The sequence below is a fragment of the Doryrhamphus excisus genome, chromosome 11, assembly GCF_030265055.1.
Source record: "Doryrhamphus excisus isolate RoL2022-K1 chromosome 11, RoL_Dexc_1.0, whole genome shotgun sequence".
NCBI classification, from domain to species: domain Eukaryota; kingdom Metazoa; phylum Chordata; class Actinopteri; order Syngnathiformes; family Syngnathidae; genus Doryrhamphus; species Doryrhamphus excisus.
This window is the reverse complement of record NC_080476.1, coordinates 16,146,707-16,171,891: the sequence shown is the minus strand read 5'-3', so window position 1 is coordinate 16,171,891 and position 25,185 is coordinate 16,146,707. Positions and strand designations below refer to the sequence as shown.

General features: G+C 41.9%; 1 long non-coding RNA gene across 1 annotated transcript in view; it reads right to left on the bottom strand.

Moving 5' to 3' along the window:
- Positions 1–25,185, bottom strand: part of LOC131138702 (uncharacterized) — a 69,564-nt gene that overhangs the window by 1,249 nt on the left and 43,130 nt on the right. The window contains exon 2 of the long non-coding RNA XR_009132125.1: positions 12,976–13,150. This is a non-coding gene — a long non-coding RNA (uncharacterized LOC131138702). The remainder of the gene's footprint in view (positions 1–12,975; positions 13,151–25,185) is intronic.

Sequence of the window (25,185 nt, the reverse complement as noted above, 5' to 3'; positions counted from 1 at the left end):
TGAATCCCCGACATCACTTCCTGTACAGATGTCCGGAAGACATTTATTCAACCACACACAAGCAAAATTCTTATTTATGTCTAAAATGGCTTATTTTCTCAGATTATATCTGCTATGTTGGGTAATATGAGGGAAAAGATGACTATAGGGGTGTTATTTCATGTGTAGGGCTCTAATAATGGTAAAAATGACAAAACACGACTATAGTCACATTTATACTCTTTTTATTTACAACATATTGCGCAACTGCAGGGTCTTGAGACACATGCTAACTCGCAAACTAGAGAGCTAGCGACCTAAACGGTAGCCTTCAAGTTATTTCCTTTAAACTTAAATAGCCAAAAACTTACCACTTCCACACGGATAGGGAGGATAACTATTAACAGTTATTTAACCTTTAACATGAACATTAATCAAACGTAATAATTTTTTCTGGGTACATGATACCATACAGCATCCATATCAAACTTGCGCGGGCCGCACTAACATTAAACTTTCATATCAAGGCGGGGGCCTCAAACTAGTGTCCTGCGGGCCACATTTGGCCTGTAAAAAAAAAAAGAATGAAATGTTTACACGACATAAGCTGAATCAAAGTAAATAATCAAAGTTAAAAAATAAAAAAAAACTTGTCAAAAGTCCTTGAATGACAAATGCACTTCTGTATTACTATTTATGAGCCGCCCACGTTGTGTAACAAAAAGCTATACACGTCACACACACAAAACAAAGAGCAGAAAATAACTCTTATTCACGTCACTTGGGGTGGAAATAGAAATACAGTACATGTTCACAGGAAAATTCATCAGCCGGAGTGAATTGTGTTTCAATGACAATTGCGTGTTTGCTGGCTGGGGGGGAAACAATGGGAGGAAATGAGGATGTTTGAGTGTTGAGTCAGTCACACTCTCGCTGGTCACGCTGGCTGGGAAATGACTGACAGACCGTAATACACTCATACTGGATGCAGCTATTGATAAGCTGTTGATAACATTAGGATATTTATACAAGTGACTATGTAAATTGGGAATCCTTGACACAGGATGGAGAACTTCAATGATCGGAAAATACGCCTTCACTAGGGTCAGGATTCCGACTTCTTATTCAAATCCGATTTTCAATTCCGATGTTTTTAAGAGGCAGTGTCGTAAAAGTTTGCATGGTTTACATTAAGGGTCTTAAACATGCGGCCCATGGACACTAGTTTGAGGCCCCCGCCTTGATATGAAAGTTTAATGTTTTCGGGCGAGAGGCGGGGTACACCCTGGACTGGTGGCCAGCCAATCACAGGGCACATATAGACAAACAACCATTCACACTCACATTCATACCTATGGATAATTTGGAGTCGCTAATTCACGTAGCATGTTTTTGGAACGTGGGAGGAAACCGGAGTACCTGGAAAAAACCCACACATGCACGGGGGAGAACATGCAAACTCCGAGGCCGAGGGTGGAATTGAACCCTGGTCTCCTAGCTGTGAGGTCTGCGCGCTAACCACTCGACCGCCGTGCCGCCGCACATCAAATTAATTTTTTAAAATCTTAGTTAAATATTGAGGTTTATAGCATTTAGCTCAGGGGTCTCAAACGCGCGGCCCACGGGCCAAATGTGGCCCGCAGGACACTAGTTTGAGGCCCCCGCCTTGATATGAAAGTTTAATGTTAGTGCGGCCCGCGCAAGTTTGATATGGATGCTGTATGGTATCATGTACCCAGAAAAAATTATTACGTTTGATTAATGTTCATGTTAAAGGTTAAATAACTGTTAATAGTTATCCTCCCTATCCGTGTGGAAGTGGTAAGTTTTTGGCTATTTAAGTTTAAAGGAAATAACTTGAAGGCTACCGTTTAGGTCGCTAGCTCTCTAGTTTGCGAGTTAGCATGTGTCTCAAGACCATGCGGTTGCGCAATATGTTGTAAATAAAAAGAGTATAAATGTGACTATAGTCGTGTTTTGTCATGTCTACAGGGCTCTAATAATGCTTTGTTCATTTTAATCTGAAAAAAATAATTTGTCTACCCACCAACTATATGTGGTTTCTTAAGTTTTTATTATTTGCCGTTTAGTGGCACTATATCACTGCAGCACTCAAGTACGAAAACACACACCGGCACCAGGTAGCCTGTGTGTCTGCACAGGAAGTGACATGAAACAAGCTGGATGTGTTATTTCATATCACAATAAAGCTGTGAAAGGAAGCCTATGTTTCTTCCCACAGCATACAATTGTTGATGTATAGGAACATATGCATCAATGCACACATCATAAAGAGTCATCAGAGGTCACAAGGGCGCAGGACAGGAAGGCGCTAGCGCACTTCCAAAACGTAGCACTGGGAAAATAAGCAACATGTTCCAAAAAGACATCTTTATTGGAGCTAAGTTGAATTTCCGTGTTTCTTGTTTCTTCTTGCCGGAATGTTGTCTAAATAAAGATTATTTCTGGACATTTTAAGTGCATTCTAAAGATTCTGAGTGCATTCCAAATATTTGGGCCCATTCATGTGGTCCGTCAGAATGTTCTGAGGATGCTAAGAAAATTTAAGGTGGATTCAAAGTGGAAAAATTTGGGATACCAAGGGATATCCGATGTAAGCTTTGTGGACCAAAACCGATATACCGATATCCCAATATTGTCAAATTCTCAATTTCCGATACCAATATCAGCCAACACCGATATGACAAATGTACCGATAATGATCAAAATCGCATTTTTATGCTGATATCGGTCCGATAATTATTGGTACCGATAATCATTGGTATTACATTTTTATGCTGATATCGGTCCAATAATTATTGGTACAGATTGGTACTGATAATTATTGATCTCACATTTTTATGATGATATCGGTACACCCTGGACTGGTGGCCAGCCAATCATAGGGCACATATAGACAACCATTCACACTCACATTCATACCTATGGACAATTTGGAGTAAAAAAAATTGGAGTAAAAAATTGTCAACCCATCGAAAATCTCAAGAGGTCACACTGTGTCACCATTCAAAGAACACATTACTAACTGCACTAAATTCATAGCAACTTAACCTAGCATGTTTTTGGAATGTGGGAGGAAACCGGAGTACCCGGAGAAAACCCATGCATGCACGGGGAGAACATGCTATCTCCACACAGAGATGGCCGAGGGTGGAATTGAATCCTGGTCTCCTAGCTGTGAGGTCTGCGCGCTAACCACTAGACCACCGTGCCGCCCCTACAAAGGAAACCTATCCTATCCTATAAATTCCTTGCTTTTGAGCCTTGGTTGAGTGTAAGGAGATTGTGTAAAAACATCCAAGGTTGAATCACCGTTTCTGGGAGACATAATCCTATTTCCAGTGACAGCTATTGACTGAGACATGTCATCCACACTCGGCATCACAACGTGTCACCAGGCTATAAATGGATGCATGTCTATTTATAGCATCGTCGGATCGGATGGTGGGCGGGCGGAAAGCACTGGCCGCCTGACACAGTGAAGCATGTTTCCCGATAAGGATGGATGGATGGATGGATGGGGGGCGGAGGTGGCTCATAAATCTCTCAGAGTGTTCTTGACCCCAAAATGTACACTACCCTAATTACCAGGAATGACCCAAACTGCACATAGTGTACAGTAGAAAATTGAATATTCAATAAGACGACGCTAAAGAGGGTGTGTATTTATCTGCGTGTGTGTGGAAGAGAGGGGGGAGATTATGTCAGTGTTTAGCTAAATATAGCTTTGTTTCCCTGGTAACACCTGAAGATCATAGTAATAGTGTTAGCGTGTTAGCTCCATGGGCATTTTTCTCAATGAATGAAAACACACACACTGATGAATGAATATTACATTATTTCATTTCTAGTCTTAGGGGGGCTCTCTCTTCAAGCAATGCCAGCTCCCAAAAATGCATAAATCAAACATGGGGGGGGGGGGGGGGGGATAGGGAGGATAACTATTAACAGTTATTTAACCTTTAACATGAACATTAATCAAACATAATATTTTTTTCTGGGTACATGATACCATACAGCATCCATATCAAACTTGCGCGGGCCGCACTAACATTAAACTTTCATATCAAGGTGGGGCCCTCAAACCTCAAATCCATGTGGAAGTGGTAAGTTTTTGGCTATTTAAGTTTAAAGGAAAGAACTTGAAGGCTACCGTTTAGGTTGCTAGCTCTCTAGTTTGCGAGTTAGCATGTGTCTCATTTTTCTGTTTTTAATAAATGCGTTTTTGTTTTTTTGTTTTTTGGAAAACGTGATGCGGCCCAGCCTCACTCAGACCCTAGCTCCAATGGCCCCCAGGTAAATTGAGTTTGAGACCCCTGATTTAAAGTGTGTTTTAATTGGTACTTGGGCTTTTGTCACAGGCGCTAATGTAATGTGGAGCTTTATAGACTTTATGGATCAGGCCCACAAAAAAGCATAGAATCTGGATATCAGTTTGAACACTTGGGTTCTACTGACCAACTGACTGGCGGTGGGATGGAAGCTGGTGGAGCAAATGAAAAATACGAGGGGAATAGACGAATGGAAAGGAAAGCGGTGGTGTGGGGGGGGGGGTGGCAAATCAAGCAGTCGTACGTCCGTCCGGTGATCATTTTACAGGCTGAGAGGAAGTGTTCCTGGAGAGGGAAAGGAGCCAGACAAATGAGTGAATGAGAGCTAAGTGGGTGGTAGCACTGTGGCCCATTAAAGCCCTGCAAGCCTACACGCCATAATCACAGGTACATGGATGGTGGACAGGCAAACAGGAACTTCATCTTCAGTGAAGTCGGAAAAATTGAACCGTAAAGTAGTGAGGGACGACTGTAATTGGATTATTTTGTTGATACTGTGGGCGGCACGGCGGTCGAGTGGTTAGCGTGCAGACCTCACAGCTAGGAGACCAGGGTTCAATTCCAATTCTCTCAGCTATCTCTGTGTGGAGTTTGCATGTTCTCCCCGTGCATGCGTGGGTTTTCTCCGGGTACTCCAGTTTCCTCCCACATTCCAAAAACATGCTAAGTTAATTAGCGATTCCAAATTGTCCATAGGTATGAATGTGAGTGTGAATGGTTGTTTGTCTATATGTGCCCTGTGATTGGCTGGCCACCAGTCCAGGGTGTACCCCGCCTCCCGCGCAAAGACAGCTGGGATAGGCTCCAGCACCCCCGCGACCCTCATGAGGAAAAAGCCGGAGAAAATGAATGAATGTTGATACTGTTTCATTGTCAGGCTGCACAGTGGTCGAGTGGTTAGTGCACTGGCCACGCAGCTTGGAGACTCGAGTTCAATCCCACCGTTGGCCAATTCGGTGTGGAGTTTGCATGTTCTCCCCATGCATGCCTCGGTTTTCTCCGGGTACTCCGGTTTCCTCCCACATTCCAAAAACATGCTAGGTTAATTGGCGACTCCAAATTGTCCATAGGTATGAATGTGAGTGTGAATGGTTGTTTGTCTATATGTGCTCTGTGATTAGCTCGCAACCAATCCAGGGTGTACCCCGGCTTTCGCCCGAAGACAGCTGGGATAGGCTCCAGCACCCCCCGTGACCCTCGTGAGGATAGTCTGTAGAAAATGAATAAGTGAATGTTTCATTGTATTAAATTTTCTACGCCGCTGATCCTCACTTGGGTCGCGGGTATGCCGGAGCCTATCCCAGCTATCTTTGGGTACACCCTGGACTGGTGTCCAGCCAATCACAGGGCACATATAGACAAACAACCATTCACACTCACATTCATACCTATGGACAATTTTTCTTCCCGATTTCCTGACTGTGCTAACCATGCTAATCACTCATGTGGCCATTGTGTTAAATATTGTTCACAAATAAAGGTTGATATATATATGGGTATCAGCAATAGTAGCTCAGTACTTACTTAGTATCAGACCATATCAGACCGATACTACCATTTGTAGTATCGGTGGAGTCCAAAGTTCTCGTAACGTTCAGTTGCTTTTTTTTAGTAGAATAAGCTGCAGGACAATAAAAAATAAAACACAAGCTGCGAGACGCAAATGGCCCCCAGGCCGGACTTTGAACACCCCTGTTTTTGGGATGCTTTAATTCATCCCCAGTGATGGTTTTTCCGGGAAATCTTGGGAGCATTGAACACTCTTGGCTTCCTTTGCCCAGATCCTTCAACATCAGTCTCTGTAATAATAACCAGGACACTGATTGTGTACTATTAAAGTAAATAATAATATTTCCATGTGCTCACATGAAAAATGTCAGTGTGCGCTTTGAGCACATTTGTTGGAGAATTCCAAGATTCGAGAGCCAGCACGATCTATCATATAAAGGCAGATGGTGCGGCCCAGAGGTGACTGTACAATATGAACAGGAAGTAAGACCAATATGACCCAGATGGTCATTTATGGACTAATCTCTCACCCGGCACCTTTTGCATATTTGCACAAGGGGGACATTGCATCCAGATCCAAAAGTCACTTATCTTCCGTTTTTCCACTTGCATGTCTTTTGTTCTCTGTCAGCCATTGGCGTATTTTCAGATTTCTTCACTTCTTTGGAAGTCTCAGAAGACATGATGTCTAATCCAGCTACGATACAAAGTTCAACATCAGACCACGGCCAATGAGGTGTGCTGAAGATGACAGGGAGAGTCAAGGCTCAAGGCTCAAGGCTAACTCTGATGTGGCTTCCACTGTGCGGTGTATAGGTTGGATCGCTTTAATTGGACATGTAGACCTGATCAAAATCTTATGACCGGTTTTAATATGAGCTACAATATGCAAAAGCAAGAAGGGGGAGTGTGACAAAATTATTGAAAACAACAATTCAACTCTGATAATTATTGGTACTGATCATTATTGATGTCGTGTTTTTATGCTGATATCGGTCTGATAATTATTGGTACCGATAATTATTAGTATTACATTTTTATGCTGATATCGGTCCAATAATTATTGAACCAATATCATCTCCGGTACTCCGGTTTCCTCCCACATTCCAAAAACATGCTAGGTTAATTGGCGACTCCAAATTCTGGGACAATTTTGGTACTCCGGTTTCCTCCCACATTCCAAAAACATGCTAGGTCAATTGGCGACTCCAAATTCTGGGACAATTTTGGTACTCCGGTTTCCTCCCACATTCCAAAAACATGCTAGGTTAATTGGCGACTCCAAATTCTGGGACAATTTTGGAGTTATTAACCTTTTTTACCGAATTAACCTAGCATGTTTTTGGAATGTGGGAGGAAACCGGAGTACCCGGAGAAAACTCCACACAGAGATGGCCGAGGGTGGGATTGAACCTGGGTCTCCTAGCTGTGAGGTCTGCGCGCTACCCACACAACCGCCGTGCAGCCTCTACCAAAGACATATTTATATTTTTTTGTTGAGAACTGAAACTTTCCTATGTTCTTCTGCTGATTACTCGCAAACTAGAGAGCTAGCGACCTAAACGGTAGCCTTCAAGTTATTTCCTTTCAACTTAAATAGCCAAAAACTTACCACTTCCACACGGATAGGGAGGATAACTATTAACAGTTATTTAACCTTTAACATGAACATTAATCAAACGTAATAATTTTTTCTGGGTACATGATACCATACAGCATCCATATCAAACTTGCGCGGGCCGCACTAACATTACACTTTCATGTCTAAAAAGCCCAAGAACACAATATTCAGATTGCCTTGAAAAATCTGTCAAAATCATAAAAAAAAAAAATGTCCGGTGCTGAGACGCATGGCTTTTTAAAAATGGCTGGGATTGAATGAGTTAAAGAGTCACACAGGAGGCCGTCAATTCCACTCCTTTATCATGTGAGGAACCATACTTTTTCTCTTTTGGAAACGATGGAGTAAGGGACTGATTTCAGCTGACATTATTTGCGACTTTGGGTCTGCTTATTGGCAACAGGGACCATGAACCTCCAAAAAAAAAAACGTCCCAAATCACATTTACAAGCCTTGCAAAGTGTATCTGAATCCATTTGTATCGCTGCCTGTCAGCGCTCTGATGCATGTTTGTGTGTGTGTGTGTGTGTATGTGTGTGTGTTGTGGGGTCCTGCAAGGCCCCTGGTATCCAGCAGAGGAATGCAGCGGTCTCTTGAAAAGTAGTTATCAACTAATGAGAATTCCACTCAAAGCAGGAAGGAAGGGCTTAGAATGCGTGTCCCTCAGCGAATTGGAGCGAATGTTAATCACAATGCCTTTAAGTGTGCACACACACACACACACACACATGTGCTAGCATGCAGGGCACACAGGGAATCGGGAGCATGCAGAGATCTGCAGAGGCTGACACATGAATGGATGGATGGGAAGAGGAAGGACGAGGATGTTTTGTAAAAACTCGTGTTGTCTTCGTGGTTTGGAACTAATTGGTTTCAGATGAAAATCAGCGCACGCAAACTTGAGAAGACCCTAATGTGTTGTTTTTCGTCTTCTTGGCTCACCACTCGTCCCCTTTCTGTCCTTCCTTCTGCTCTCCCGATTCCTCCTGGCTCTGCCTGGCCTCCTGATCGTTTAATGAAGTGCTACATGGAGGTCAATGGGATTGCATGGAACGGGACGAGCTTGCATTTTGTCAGTGGTCATTGAAATGTATGTGAAAAAAAATATGAGGACACCCCCTATGGTGTCCCCTATGTGTTGTGGTCAAAATGTTTTGGAGGACATTACAGCATTTTTCCAATACCATTAAAAATTGTCTAATCCAGGGGTCTCAAACTCAATTTACTTGGGGGCCACTGGAGCTAGGTTCTGGGCGAGGCTGGGCCGCATCAGGTTTTCAAAAAAAAAAATGCATTTATTAAAAACAGAAAAATGAATAAATTTGCTTTGGTTTCGATTTTCTACAAGAAAAGCTCTGATAAAACATTCCACTGTTCTCAAATATCTTACTTTTTATTTTTCTACACAAAATAAGATGAAAAATAAATAAACAAATCAAGAAGAAAGAAAATCAATCAATCGGTAATAAATAAATATAATAATAATAATAATAAAACGGCAAATAATAAAAACTTAAGAAACCACATATAGTTGGTGGGTAGACAAATTATTTTTTTCAGATTAAAATTAACAAAGCGTTATTAGAGCCCTGTAGACATGACAAAACACGACTATAGTCACATTTATACTCTTTTTATTTACAACATATTGCGCAACTGCAGGGTCTTGAGACACATGCTAACTCGCAAACTAGAGAGCTAGTGACCTAAACGGTAGCCTTCAAGTTATTTCCTTTAAACTTAAATAGCCAAAAACGTACCACTTCCACACGGATAGGGAGGATAACTATTAACAGTTATTTAACCTTTAACATGAACATTAATCAAACGTAATAATTTTTTCTGGGTACATGATACCATACAGCATCCATATCAAACTTGCGCGGGCCGCACTAACATTAAACTTTCATATCAAGGCGGGGGCCTCAAACTAGTGTCCTGCGGGCCACATTTAACAGTCTGACTCACTGTGTCATTGTACAGACAGCGCTAAGCTCATCACACGGCAACTTAACACTCAAAAGACTGAATGAATGTCTTTGGTCGCGAATTAGTTCATCAGAAGAAGCAGAGAAAAATCTATCAACACTCTTGCTTCTTTAGTCCATGTGTGTGTACCGCTTCACAGAGGACAGCTTTGCAATAAAGAAAAGCAGGCTTTGCTACACATCTCAAAAATAAGCTCCAGACGTAAGCGGTGTTAAGTTAAAACTTGTCAACCCATTGGAAATGGCGGGTGGTCGTGACTCAATATAACAGTCTGACTCACGGTGTCATGATACAGACAGCGCTAAGCTCATCACACGGCAACTTAACACTCAAAAGCTACAGTTAAATATATAATCATATCCCAATATGAGTTTAAAAGTTTACAAATGCATTTATAAATGACAAATGGATGGAACTTATTGTTGTCTTCTGAAGGACACCAGGCCTCCGGAGAACTCCTGTCCCTCAGGAAGAGCACTGAACCCCCCATCACTACCTCCCTCCCCACCGTCATCCTTCTGTTTTTTCATAACCTATTATTTATGTCTGACAGACCTCCTCCAGACAAATGGCTGCCATATGGAGAAAAAGGTAGAGGAGAGGAAGGAAGGGAATGAAAACTCTCTCTGCTTCTGGAGAATTCCTTTCGGTTGCTTTTTAGACCTTTGAGGCGCCGCGCGAGCTATGTCAGGATGACCGACTGGTTTGCTTCAGTGGGACACCCGGAGAGAACCCAATGGAGAGATCCGTGATGTCTTCTTGTGAAGAGCTATGGCTCTTATGGGCTGTCAAGTACTCTGAGAACAGAACATGATACTGCATACGTATGTCATATATCATCACATATTCTGTACACGTCCACAATGAGTCTACATGCATTGAATCTTACTGGGAGGTGCTCATATTATGCCACTCTTATGCTGCTAAATAGTATATACTGTATGTAGTAGAGGGCGGCACGGTGGTCTAGTGGTTAGTGCGCAGACCTCACAGCTAGGAGACCAGGGTTCAATTCCACCCTCGGCCATCTCTGTGTGGAGTTTGCATGTCCTCCGGGTACTCCGGTTTCCTCCCACATTCCAAAAACATGCTAGGTTAATTAGCGACTCCAAATTGTCCATAGGTATGAATGCGAGTGTGAATGGTTGTTTGTCTATATGTGCCCTGTGATTGGCTGGCGACCAGTCCAGGGTGTATCCCGCCTCTTGCCCGAAGACAGCTGGGATAGGCTCCAGCACCCCCTGCGACCCTCGTGAGGATAAGCGGTAGAAAATGAATGAATGTATGAATGAATCATTTGAGTGTTAAGTTGCTGTGTGATGAATTTAGTGCTGTTAGTAATGTGTTCTTTGAATCGTGACACAGCGTGTCACACTGTTGACCTCTTGAGATTTTTGATGGGTTGACAATTTTTGACTCCAATTTGTCCATAGGTATGAATGTGAGTGTGAATGGTTGTTTGTCTATATGTGCCCTGTGATTGGCTGGCGACCAGTCCAGGGTGTACCCCGCCTCTTGCCCGAAGACAGCTGGGATAGGCTCCAGCACCCCCACGACGCTCATGAGGAAAAAGCGGTAGAAAATGAATGAATGTTGATACTGTTTCATTGTCAAGCTGCACAGTGGTCAAGTGGTTAGTGCACAGGCCACGCAGCTAGGAGACTCGAGTACAATCCCACTTTTGGCCATTTCTGCGACCCTCATGAGGAAAAAGCAGTAGAAAATGAAAGAATGAATGAACAAATCAACTGGGTGGCACGGTGGTCGAGTGGTTAGCACGCAGACCTCACAGCTAGGAGACCAGGGTTCAATTCCACCCTCGGCCATCTCTGTGTGGAGTTTGCATGTTCTCCCCGTGCATGTGTGGGTTTTCTCCAGGTACTCCGGTTTCCTCCCACATTCCAAAAACATGCTAGGCTAATTGGCAACTCCAAATTGTCCATAGGTATGAAGGCAGTCTGTATCATCTCAAGCGTCTGTAGAAAAGTAGTATGACCTAGAACTCTTTTTCAAATAGATATTACTATCCTGGATTCCTTCCCATGAATATGATTTTTTCTTTCCTGTTTATCCTTCCTCAAGCCTCTCTAGAGTCAACTCTTCCTGTCCAGAATTAAAGTGTCTCTCATGTTTGGTCCCTGAGGGAGCAGCTGGCCAGCTAATCCCCCACTGGGCCTTCTTCTTCTCCTCCTCCTCCTCCTCCTCTTCTTCTCACCGCCCCCTTCCTGAATCTCCCTTCCTTCCTTCCTTCCTTCCTCCATCTCTTGTGTAATAGCTCCCTTGTTCCCGCTGGCTGGACAAAACAGCACCTTTGTGGCCTCTTTTGCCTTTCTGCCCAGCTCTCTGAGGCACCACCACCACCACCACCACCACCCACATCTCACCATGGTCTCTCCCTATAGCTCAGAAGCATCAAACACTGGAAGCAGGAACAGGGAAATTGTAAACAGCAGGATTTTGGAGCCTGGAGGCCGAGGCTAAGTCCAGGCCAGGGTCCGCATCCAGCAGAGCAGAGAGGCAGGTCTTTGTTACGGAAGGGGAGGAGGGGGGGTTAGTTATTAGTGAGGTGTGGGGTAGGTTGCCACCTCCAACACCCTACCTATACACACACACACACTAATTAACAGCAGTTGACACACTCATAAAATGAAGCAAATGTCCACTTCCTGTTCTTATGGGCAAGATCTAGTAAGTCTACAGCCAGGGTATTTTTTACTTAATTATTAACAAAACATACTTAAAACATTTAAAATAAGAAATAATATTCAGTAACATTCATTAATTCATTCATTTTCTACCGCTTTTTCCTCGCGGGGGTGCTGGAGCCTATCCCAGCTGTCTTCGGGCGAGAGGCGGGGTACACCTTGGACTGGTGGCCAGCCAATCACAGGGCACATATAGACAAACAACCATTCACACTCACATTCATACCTATGGACAATTTGGAGTCGCCAATTAACCAGTGGCTAATAGTCTAAAAATGAAGAATTCATTTCAAGAAATGCTGCAAATGGGTGACAGACAGTATGAATGGCCTGCAAGAAAATCCGTCTTCAACCACAAAACAGTAATTCATTCATTTTCTACCGCTTATTCTCACGAGTCACAAGGGGGGTTATGCTGGAGCCTATCCCAGCTGTCTTCAGGCGAGAGGCGGGGTACACCCTGGACTGGTGGCCAGCCAATCACAGGGCACATATAGACAAACAACCATTCACACTCACATTCATACCTACTTTCTAGTTATTATTATTATTATTTTACTTCCACTTTACAGTTTGAGTCTACAAAGAAGTACAGCACCATCGCCATCTTGGCTTTGCAACAGAAGAGGAGGTACTAACTAAGTAAATATGAAAAAGCAGATAAATAACAGAAACACAACACCAAACCAGTGATCAGCCATTGTATCGCTTTTGTAGGTGTGGACAGTATTGGTATTATACTGTACACAATATACTGTATATACTGTAGTATAAAAGGTGTTGAAATAAGACAAGCAGTGCCATTTTGCCATTTTCAAACCTTCTTCTCCTCGTCTCCGAAGTGCTGAGCTGTGCTGGAAGTATTTCTCATTGAGAAAGCAGCTAACGACTTGAGCAGAAAGATGCTTCAAACAGTCCACCGCCTCCACCGTCTCCATCGTGGCCAGAGGTTGGCAGATGTTCTGAGCTGCCTGTCAGTCGTTTGGCATCGAGGTCTGTAGAAGTAGATCAAGCATCTTTTTTAGTAGCACGACGAGATGCTAACGACGGGATGTTCTGACATTTAAGTTACAGTCATTGGTCCAAAAACAAGTTTTTTTTTTTGTTTTTTTTTGGGGGGGGGCATGATGTGTTTTTCCCATCATGTTTTATTCATTCATTCATTCATTCATCTCACAAGGGTTGCGGGGGTGCTGGAGCCTATCCCAGCTGTCTTCGGGCGAGAGGCGGGGTACATCCTGGACTGGTGGCCAGCCAATCACAGGGCACATATAGACAAACAACCATTCACACTCACATTCATACCTATGGACAATTTGGAGTCGCTAATTAACCTAGCATGTTTTTTTTGGAATGTGGGAGGAAACCGGAGTACCCGGAGAAAACCCACACATGCACGGGGAGAACATGCAAACTCCACACAGAGATGGCCGAGGGTGGAATCGAACCATCATGTTTTATTCATTGAGAAATTAAGGGAACTGTAGGAAACTGTAAGAAATATTCAATGATTAGCATCAAAATGTAAACAATATTTTTTTGGTCCGTGCCTCTCTCGTTTACATTGGTAGCAGATACGATGTTTTGTGGCAGATTTGAACATTTGAACATTATATACGGACGGCGTCACGGCGGTCTCCATCCGTGGAACACGCACACAACAATGGTTGGTTGAGAGGTCTGACTTTTTTGTTTGTTTGTTTGTTTGTTTGTTAATGATGCAAATGTATTACTCTTTTGAATGCATATCGTTTTGAGAAGCCAAACTCTACTTATGTGAACTCTACTCATTGGATTGAAACAAAAGGGGGTAAGTAACCCTTGATGCACTACACTGCTGATGGAGATGTCATACAACTTCACTATCCCTTTAACTCAGTTTCAATTTTGCCCTCATTCTCCTCTTGGGTAAAGACAGGAAAAGGGTAAACGAATTGAAAGTGGCCCCCTCACGTCCTTGAATTTTTCTTTGTATGCAGTCCCCGGTGGACAAGGTTTGGACCCTCCTGCACCAAAAAAAAACTAGTACACATCCATCTCAGGTCCACCTGTTGAAGCCATGATTCTAGTTCACTCCAAACATCTGCTTTCCGGGACGCAAAGGGTCATAATAACACAACGTTTTGACACATTGGCTGCCTTGCAAAACGAACTGAAAGTCATCAAGACCGGCTTTTCCGTTTCTCATTCCTGCCAAAGCAGCACAACTCTGAGGTGATGAGAAAACCTCTCTCTTCGAGGAAGTCAGTATCCCTTCGCTTCCACTTTCAAGTCCACACTTAAATGTGCAAATTTCATCGAATAAATCTGCATTATGACACTATGATTAGCGACTTGCGTTTGTATGGATGTCATGTAAGACGATATTCAAACAGTAGCAGCTAAGAGTCTCATCCCGCAGGTTTACAAGCGGATCTTGTTTGCACCCCCAAGTTTTTACAGCATGGCTTGGGTTTCTACCGGGTATTCCAACACTGAGAAGATCTTTGTTCCATTGTGAACTGCGAGCAATAAGAGGCTCTTGGAAAAACTGGAACCTGACTATTCTCCCAGGATCCTGGAGAATGAGTAGGAGAAAGAGGAGGTAATCCAAGGGGTCTGACAGAAACTGAATAAACTACTGTATGATATGTTGCAACTCGGAAATTTTCAGTACCATAAAAGCCAGTAGGAGCTTATCAGTGGGGGTTCGGTATCAGTGCCTACGTGCATTGCCTCCAGTTAAACTAATCAATAGGCTGCTGGGTCAACCCAGTAGAAGAAGAATGGAGATGTTTCTGACAGGAATTAAAATAAAAGCATCAGAATAGTAGGAAATGTGGAAAATATATATATATACGTATATATTTTTTTTTTTTTGAGAATCAGACTGTTTTGTTTTAAGTTGTTGCGGATGTTATCTCAACTAATCAGGTGATTATGTGCAGAATATTGGTGCCATAAACTCATAAATACGTACAGTAAACCTCGGATATATCGGATTCAATTGTTCCCACTGGTTTTGTCCGATATAAGCGAGATCCGTTATATGCGTATACCGGAAAATGTCCGTTTTACGCATATATCGGATTTATATCCGGTATATGCGTAAATCGGATTTTATCCGTTATAAAAAGGCACTTCCTTGACTATGTTTCCAATGTACCTGGACGCGCAGGCAACGCTGCAAATGACGTCGTATAGCAGCCTGTCACGATTCGGCGAATCGGAGCGCCACAATGCGGCCATCCGATATATGCGAGGGAAATTTAATGGAAATGCATTGGAACGGGACTGGAGATTTTGTCCGAAATAGGCGAAATCCGTTATAAAAAATCCGATATATGCAATGAATTTTTATTGGAAATGCATTACAGAAAAATCGGTTCTTTTTTATCTCTCCTTTGTGAGCGAATTTCCGATATATCCGAGGTTTACTGTATTATCAGGATCTCTATAGTGTTTCAATTCAGGAGTGCCTGGATAAATTTCCGTCCCAATTTCCGTCCATCCAAATATCACTAAAATTAGTACACACCTCATATATTAGTAAGCAATTCATTATAGTATTTTTAGTTATGATCAGTTTATGTTTTTGCCCGTGTTTATCTTGTTTGTGTTCAAAATAACTTAAAAGGTTCTTAATGGATTTGGATGAAATTTTCAGGAATTGTCAGAAATTGGATATGGAAGAATTACATGATTACATTGTGGTGGTGACCATGATCACCGTCTGTATCCAGGATTCTTCAACATTGCCAGATTGGACCATTTTCGGCATAAAAACGAAAACGGAAAAAAAAATACAGCAACAATATGTTTTAACAAGGATACAAAAACACTTCAGCGAAGAGGCAGATGGGTGAAATACGCACCAGTCACTTAAGTTTCCAACAGGTTTCCGCAAACTTCGACAAAAGTTCGACAAAATATCAAAGACTGATCCAAGAAATACAAAGTTATTATTTTGGTGTAAATATCAATATCCAGATAATAATGGACTAATTCCAAATACTATGATCCGGAATCAAAGGAAGACAACAAATGATACTATAAACATGCAACAAACACCAGTATCTATCGCCAGGACATGTGGAATCTGGAGTGTGTTTTAAAAAAAAAAAACAACACTCATCCACTTTCCATTGTTTCCTACGCCATAGGAAATAAGGACTTATAGGAAACACTGTTTTTAATATGTGACTTTCGCTGTAGTTCCTGTGTCAGTTTTAAGCTGCAAGACCACACCAGCTTTTGGTCAAAAAGGCCCCTACACACATGGAGAACAAAGTGGGAGCATCGTCAGGGTCAAGGATGCGAAACAGATTTGTTGGGCGAGCTGCCTGCGCTGACATCATCACCATCACCATCACCATCACCATCATCATCATCATAAGGCCTGTTAAACTAGTTTGATCATGAATCCGTTTTCTTGCTGAGTGATTCTTCCACTCTTTGATGTTAACTTGTGTGAGTGTTTTTTTGCGGGATATTCCTTCAAGTTCAAGTTGGGTTAAGGTGAGGATTAAAGGATTGAGGAGATGAATGGAGGGCAGCACGGTGGACGAGTGGTTAGCATGCAGACCTCACAGCTAGGAGACCAGGGTTCAATTCCACCCTCGGCCATCTCTGTGTGGAGTTTGCATGTTTTCCCCCGTGCATGCGTGTACTCCGGTTTCCTCCCACATTCCAAAAACATGCTAGGTTAATTAGCGACTCCAAATTCGTCCATAGGTATGAATGTGAGTGTGAATGGTTGTTTGTCTATATGTGCCCTGTGATTGGCTGGCGACCAGTCCAGGGTGTACCCCGCCTCTCGCCCGAAGACAGCTGGGATAGGCTCCAGCACCCCCTGCGACCCTCGTGAGGATAAGCGATAGAAAATGAATGAATGTATGAATGAATCATTTGAGTGTTAAGTTGCTGTGTGATGAATTTAGTGATGTTAGTAATGTGTGCTTTGAATGGTGACACATTGTGTCAGACTGTTGACCTCTTGAGATTTTCGATGGGTTGACAATTTTTGACTCCAATTTTTTTGACTCCAAATTGTCCATGGGTATGAATGTGAGTGTGAATGGTTGTTTGTCTATATGTGCCCTGTGATTGGCTGGCCACCAGTCCAGGGTGTATCCCACCTCCCACCACGCCCCGAGACCCTCATGAGGATAAAGCGGTAGAAAATGAATGAATGTTGATACTGTTTCATTGTCAGGCTGCACAGTGGACACGTGGTTAGTGCACAGGCCACGCAGCTAGGAGACTCAAGTTCAATCCCACCTTTGGCCATTTCTGTGTGGAGTTTGCATGTTCTCCCCGTGCATGCGTGGGTTATCTCCGGGTACTCCGGTTTCCTCCCACATACCAAAAACATGCTAGGTTAATTAGTGACTGTCCATATTGTCCATAGGTATGAATGTGAGTGTGAATGGTTGTTTGTCTATATGTGCCCTGTGATTGGCTGGCGACCAGTCCAGGGTGTACCCCGCCTTTCGCCCGAAGGCAGCTGGGATAGGCTCCAGCACCCCCCGTGACCCTCGTGAGGAAAAGCGGTAGAAAATAAATGAACGAATGAAATGAATGGGGGGCAATGTAATGTGTTCGGAAGTGATGGCAGCCCATCTGCACGTGTGTGTGTGTGTGTGTGTGTGTGTGTGTGTGTGTGTGTGTGTCTAAATAAGGGATGTAAATCACCCTGTGCAAAGTGATCACTGTGAAAACATCCTGTAGGCATGCTGTGAACCCAACACACACACACACACACACAAATACAAGAGCTATGACGGAAAGTCAAACAAAAGCAAAAACATCTCATCTTTCAGTTGCATTTTTCGTTGTGTTTTTGCAACGCTACATGACTCGTTTCCATCTTCTTCCACTCTGAAACTGCCATGTCATGATGCAGCAGGCAACCCAAGAGGGTTCCTCCACTACACGGCTAAATATAACACACGAAGAAACATCTGTGATAACAAAGCTTTGCAAAATCATGCACACGAGCATGATGCAAACTACTGTACACAGCGCAATCCAACGAGGGGTAAGGAACCTATGGCTCCGCAAGCCAGATGTGGAACTTTTGATGACTGCATCTGGCACTGAAAACATGACAGTAATCTCATTGTTAAAAATAACATTCAAAATTATAATATTATAATTATAATAGGGCGGCACGGCGATCTAGTGGTTAGCGCGTTAGACCTCACAGCTAGGAGACCAGGGTTCAATTCCACCCTCGGCCATCTCTGTGTGGAGTTTGCATGTTCTCCCCCGTGCATGCGTGGGTTTTTCTCCGGGTACTCCGGTTTCCTCCCACATTCCAAAAACATGCTAGGTTAATTGGCGACTCCAAATAGGTATCCATAGGTATGAATGTGAGAATGAATGAATCATTTGAGTGTTAAGTTGCTGTGTAATGAATTTAGTGCTGTTAGTAATGTGTTCTTTGAAAGATGACACAGTGTGTAAGACCGTTTAGTTATTTTAGCTATCTGATTGGATAGGGGATCTTACTAGATTAATATTAAAAACCACTCAGTATGATGCGGTTATATACCAAATACTAATGAACCACAACTGTTGTGTCATTTGAAATATGTCCTTCTTATTTAAAAGGCAGGTTTTATTGCTGTCTGTGATGTCCTAAAAATAGTCGAGTGCTTTGATGGCTGTCAAAGAGCAATCAAGTCATGGGTCAATGGGTCACATAGCAACAGGTTGCCAAAGGCCACGCTGCATGGCAGCGCCCCAGAAAGAAAGAAAGAAAGCAGCAGGGGAACGACAAATGCTGATCGCTTGACCGCCCCTCGTGTCGATGGTGCCATCTCAGACTGTCGCCACCTTGAGTGACACACATCAGTTGTCCCTCGCCACATTGCGATTTGAATTTCACGGCAATCGCCGTGATCCTTGAGACTTTATACTTGGATTTTTAAATGTGAAGTTGGTGATTCATGCAAACGGGGAAATAATTTGTCTTGCTGACTGTACTGCAACTTTTCCAAATGACTTTATATCACCAGTCAAACCAGACGAAGCAAGCAGACAAAAATAAAAACACTGTCAGTGATTGATGCACGATCATGCCTCGATCGTGTGAAATGCATCGTGTAAGTTACGAAACAAGTTTAAGATCGCAAGGTGCATACTGCAACGTATTGAGACGGGTGTAATATTTTAGCATGCTTATGTCTGCCATACATGCAGACGAAGCAAACAGACAAAAGAGTCAGTGACTGATGCACGATCGTGCCTCGATCGTGTGAGTTACGAAACAAGTTTAAGATTGCAAGGTGCATACTGCAACGTATTGAGACGGGTGTAATATTTTAGCATGCTTTTGTTAGCCATACATGCAGACGAAGCAAACAGACAAAAGTGTCAGTGATTGATGCACGATCGTGCCTCGATCGTGTGAAAGTTACGAAACAAGTTTAAGATTGCAAGCTGCATACTGCAACGTATTGAGATGGGTGTAATATTTTAGCATGCTTATGTCAGTCATACATGCAGACGAAGCAAGCAGACAAAAATAAAAACACTCAGTGATTGATGCACGATCGTGCCTCGATCGTGTGAAATGCATCGTGTAAGTTACGAAGCAAGTTTAAGATTGCAAGGTGCATACTGCAACGTATTGAGACGGGTGTAATATTTTAGCATGCTTATGTCAGCCATACATGCAGAATGTCTGTGACTGATGCACGATCGTGCCTCGATCGTGTGAAATACATCGTGTAAGTTACGAAACAAGTTTAAGATTGCAAGGTGCATATTGCAACGTATTGAGACGGGTGTAATATTTTAGCATGCTTATGTCAGCCATACATGCAGAATGTTTGATGCCGCTCTTGTGCAAGTGTACCTAATGTTATGGCAACTTGTTGTCTGCCAATGTCTATGTACTGCTAACTGAAAATTTACAAAATTCTTATATTGTAAGTAGCAGGCCTGACAAAAACACATAATAAAAAAAAGTGGTCTTGCTAACCAAAATGAGTTGTTGAGTGTCTTTAAATTCTTTAAACAAGAATACGGATAATGGCGAGATGTACTCATTTGATACTTGTATCTGGCAAAATTGCATTATCTGTTAATCCAAGTATCCGGCTCATTCCTAGTAAATACAATTAGAGGGAATTCAGAAAACACTTAGCATTCAAAGTGTGAATGATATGTAGTATTCTACACTGGTCATTAGCTGTCAGTAAGGGTACGAAAATACAAAAAAATTAATTTGACATAATAAAAAGATATATAAATTATTTGAAAATAAATTAACAAAAAATTGACAAAAATTAAATATAAAACAATTAATTAAAAAGAAAAAAAAAATTCATGCGAGGTTAATTGGCGACTCCAAATTGTCCATAAGTATGAATGTGACCCTAATGAGGATAAGCGGCATAGAAAATGGATGGATGGACGTCTGGATAGGTTTGTGCGTACAGCTATGCAGAGCTTCATTAAATGTTGATGAAGGTGGCGGTGGGGGGGGTTGGGGGGGGGGGGCGCAGTGTGAGAATGAGGCATAGGTAGGTGGCACGGCAGTAGGTAGGTGGCTGGCGGTTAGGCTTCTGTTAGCAGGAGGATGCTGGAAGTGAAGCGAGGAGGTGACTGACACTTAGGATAGAGACCACTGGCAGGGGGTGCTAGGAGGTGGTGGGCGGGGGGAAGAATGGCGGCAGGATGCGGGTGTGGTGTGTGTACGCGTGTGGGTGTGATCCACTTAGGGCAATGCATGGTCCCCAGTCAATGTTTTTTCAGGTGTCCACACCCCCACCAGTCAACTTGTAGGCCCTGGAGGAAGAAGTGGCAGCTCATTAGCCTGATCAAAGACACAACTTCAACACACACACACACACACACACACACACAAACACACACAATGTTTACCAGGTAAATCCCATGCTAATCTGCCTTATAGGCAAAATGTGAGGGCCTCAATTAAAGGAAATGAAGGTGTGCAAGTGATGAAGGGTGGAGTGGATAAAAGAGAGCAAAGGTTTTCAGGTCATCGTAAACTGAATTGAAAACACTGAGGGGGGGGGGGTCTGTTTTCACGTCAAAACAAATATATCTTTTGTCTCATACTCCTGAATGACGACATAAATACAATAATTTGAATGCTACAACAAATAAAAAAATGTAATTCACCAAAATAAAGCCATTAAATGCTGTAAATAATAGAAAACTACTAATAAATAAATAAAAATCATGAGGAAAAAGCGGTAGAAAATGAACGAATGAATGAAATATAGGGAAATACCAAGAGCATATATTGAGGGGGGTCTGTTTTCGCGTCAAAACAAATATATCTTTTGTCTCATACTCCTGAATGACGACATAAATACAAGAATTCGAATGTTACAACAAATAAAAAATGTAATTCACCAAAATAAAGCCATTAAATGCTGTAAATACTAGAAAACTACTAATAAATAAATTAAAATCGTGAGGAAAAAGCGGTAGAAAATGAACGAATTAATGAAATATAGGGAAATACCAAGAGTATATATCGGGGGGGGGGGGGGGGGGTCTGTTTTCACGTCAAAAAAAAAATATCTTTTGTCTCATACTCCTGAATGACAACATAAATACAATAATTTGAATACTACAACAAATAAAAAATGTAATTCACCAAAATAAAGCCATTAAATGCTGTAAATACTAGAAAACTACTAATAAATAAATTTAAATATAGGGAAATACCAAGAGGATATATTGGGAGGGGGTCTGTTTTCGCGTCAAAACAAATATATCTTTTGTGTCATACTCCTGAATGAAAACATAAATACAAGAATTTGAATGCTACAACAAATAAAAAAATGTAATTCACCAAAATAAAGCCATTAAATGCTGTAAATACTAGAAAACTACTAATAAATAAATTAAAATATAGGGAAATACCAAGAGTATATATCGGGGGGGGGGGGCTGTTTTCGCGTCAAAAAAAATATATCTTTTGTCTCATACTCCTGAATGACAACATAAATACAATAATTTGAATACTACAACAAATAAAAAATGTAATTCACCAAAATAAAGCCATTAAATGCTGTAAATACTAGAAAACTACTAATAAATAAATTAAAATCGTGAGGAAAAAGCGGTAGAAAATGAACGAATTAATGAAATATAGGGAAATACCAAGAGGATATATTGGGGGGGGGGGGGTCTGTTTTCACGTCAAAACAAATATATCGTTTGTCTCGTACTCCTGAATGACGACATAAATACAATAATTTGAATGCTACAACAAATAAAAAATGTAATTCACCAAAATAAAGCCATTAAATGCTGTAAATACTAGAAAACTACTAATAAATAAATTAAAATATAGGGAAATACCAAGAAGATATATTGAATAATTGATTAAAAAAAAAAGAGTAAAATGAAGTATCCGCATTCATGATGTATAACAATTATAATAAATGTGTGATAGCTACTGTTATGAGTCATATTGGGATGGATGAAACGGGACTGAGAGGTGCGAGAGTCGCACGTTTGACAGTTTACACGTGTAGACGTGTGACTTCTTCATCCGAATATAATAATAACAATTACCGCTAACTGAGCTCCCGGAGCTGGAATGAATCATCCGAGTGAAAATTGTCATGTCAAAAATAGCTCCAAGTCATTTATTTTTCGCGTACTGAATCAGAGCGCTGATTCATATCCTGGAGTGGTCGGGAGCCTTACTTGTTTTTGCTTAGGACGGAAATTGGCCCACCTCATCGTCCGTCACAACAAAAAAAGAGGCGCTGAGTCAAATCGTCACGTTTGATGCCACATCCTCATAAGTCACGCTGTCCTATTGTGTTCATCACTGTAAAGTGGATCAAGTGACGTTGTACTTACATCCTATTTTATACATTATGGGTTGTCATGGCGGACTCACAATCATGTTTTTGCTTGTCGGGTTAATGCATTTTCATGTTCATCGGACTCTATGACACATTGGAGTTGACACATAAAAAATGCCATTTGATGCCAAATGGTCATTTTCTGACCTACAAATGTACTTGGAATGTTGCATTTCCGTGTTAAACGAGGCCAAAGTGTCAGATTTTGATGTTTGCTAATTCGGAAGTGAATAATAAAAGAAGTTTGAGATGGCGAAAACCGCTCGGTTTCAAAAAGGCGTGGTTAAACTGTATCTTTGTGACATCACAGAGGGTCCTTATATGGTTCATAATTAGGGAAAAGGAGGTTACGCATTGAAGATACATTTTAATGCAAGAACACGCATGCGGGTGAATGCGTTTGCATGCACACAGAGCTCAGTTGTAAAATTTGAAAATTGTTTATAGTTTATAGTTTATGGTGTTACATTTGAGAGAAAAAAAAATGATTTTCATGTTAAGTTGTGGCGTCAAACAAACGAAAAAAGAGAAAAAAAACGAAAAAACAAAAAAAGTTGAACTTTTTTGAAGTGACTGGCGTGTATTTCAATATCTTCGCTGAAGTGTTTTTGTACCCTTGTTAAAACATGTTGCTGTCGCCCCATGTTGTGGCATCATTCTTTAGATATTTGGCTAAATATATATGGCTAAGTTTGTTTCAAAGTGAATGCTTGAAATTTCATGCTTGAAATTTATCTTTTCACAAAAAGGGTTTTTTCTCCCTTTTTTATTGAAAAGTAATATTTTGCTGAAACGTACCAATGTTCTACTGCCGATTACTAAACAAACGAAAAAAGAGGAAAAAAAATGAAAAGAAAAAAAAACAAAAAAGTTAAACTTTTTTTAAGTGACTTGTGACTGATTTCAATCATATGCCTCTTTGCTGTAGTGTTTTTGTACCCTTGTTAAAACATGTTGCTGTTGCCCCATGTTCCTCCTCCTCCTTCAAACCAAAAAATCCTCAAAAGTTAAAAAGTTACAAAGAACGAAAAGAAAAAGAACAAAAAAAGTTGACTGGTGCGTATTTCAATCATATGCCTTTTCGCTGTAGTGTTTTTGTACCCTTGTTAAAACATGTCACCCCATGTTCCTCCTCCTCCTTCAAACCAAGATTCATTTATTACCAAAGTTGTTCTTGTCATCTGTCCCACCACACCTGCCACCCACACACTCTGACGGGGGTGTCTTCTGAAAAACGTCATTTAGTTAAGAAAATATAGTTTTCTCTCGTTTGCACAAAATGCTTAAAATTGCCACAAATGTGTTAAGAACACACACAATCTTTACTTGCGTAGACTCTATCAAACATAATATAAAAAATGATATTGTTTTGGCGTCTACGTCACGGTCTAAACGGGGGAAGCGCCCCCCCGCTGGGCGAAGAGGGCGGAGGGGAAGTAAAGGAGAGCTCCGGTGGAAGTTGACCCCTGACCTTCCTTCAGAGGAGCGACAGGACTCCCAACTGCACTCTGACCCTCGAAGGGGATGAGGGGGGGGCAACCAATCGGTGAAGCGTGACCTGCCAGGAGGGGGGCGTGGCCTGGCGGACCCTCGACAGCTCTCGCATTCTGGGCATTCCAAAGTGTCGCAGTGAGCACATATCATCCAGGCACCCCGGGTGGAACGAGGGGAATATTTAAAAAATAATAATAATGGGATGCTTTGGAGCCTTGGCGTGCCGTATAGAGTCCGTGTGCTGCAGGTTTGTTACACCATCCAAATATAATCACTCATAAATACACAATAGAGACATTTGACGTCAAGCTCTCTTGCTCGGTGTGCTTAGTTTGGCCCACTCGTGCGCTTTAACGTGTGTTTTTTTGCGGTTGTACTTTATGCTATTTATGCTATTTGTGCGTATGACAAGCCTCAGACGGACGTTAATGTGTTTTTTATTTTTCCTCCCCCCCCCCCCCCCCGTGTGTGGTTTGCGCTCCAAGTGGCACAGGCCGCAACCCATCTACTGCTGGCTAACATCACCTATTACACACTACACACACACACACACAAAAACACACTTTCATGTAGTGACCCAGACAGGCCACCCTCGCTACACGCTAATTACATGCCTGGAATTAGACATAATATCTGCTGGACGTTTGTGGAAAACATAAATGGCGGGCCAACTTCTTCATGTATGTTATGAT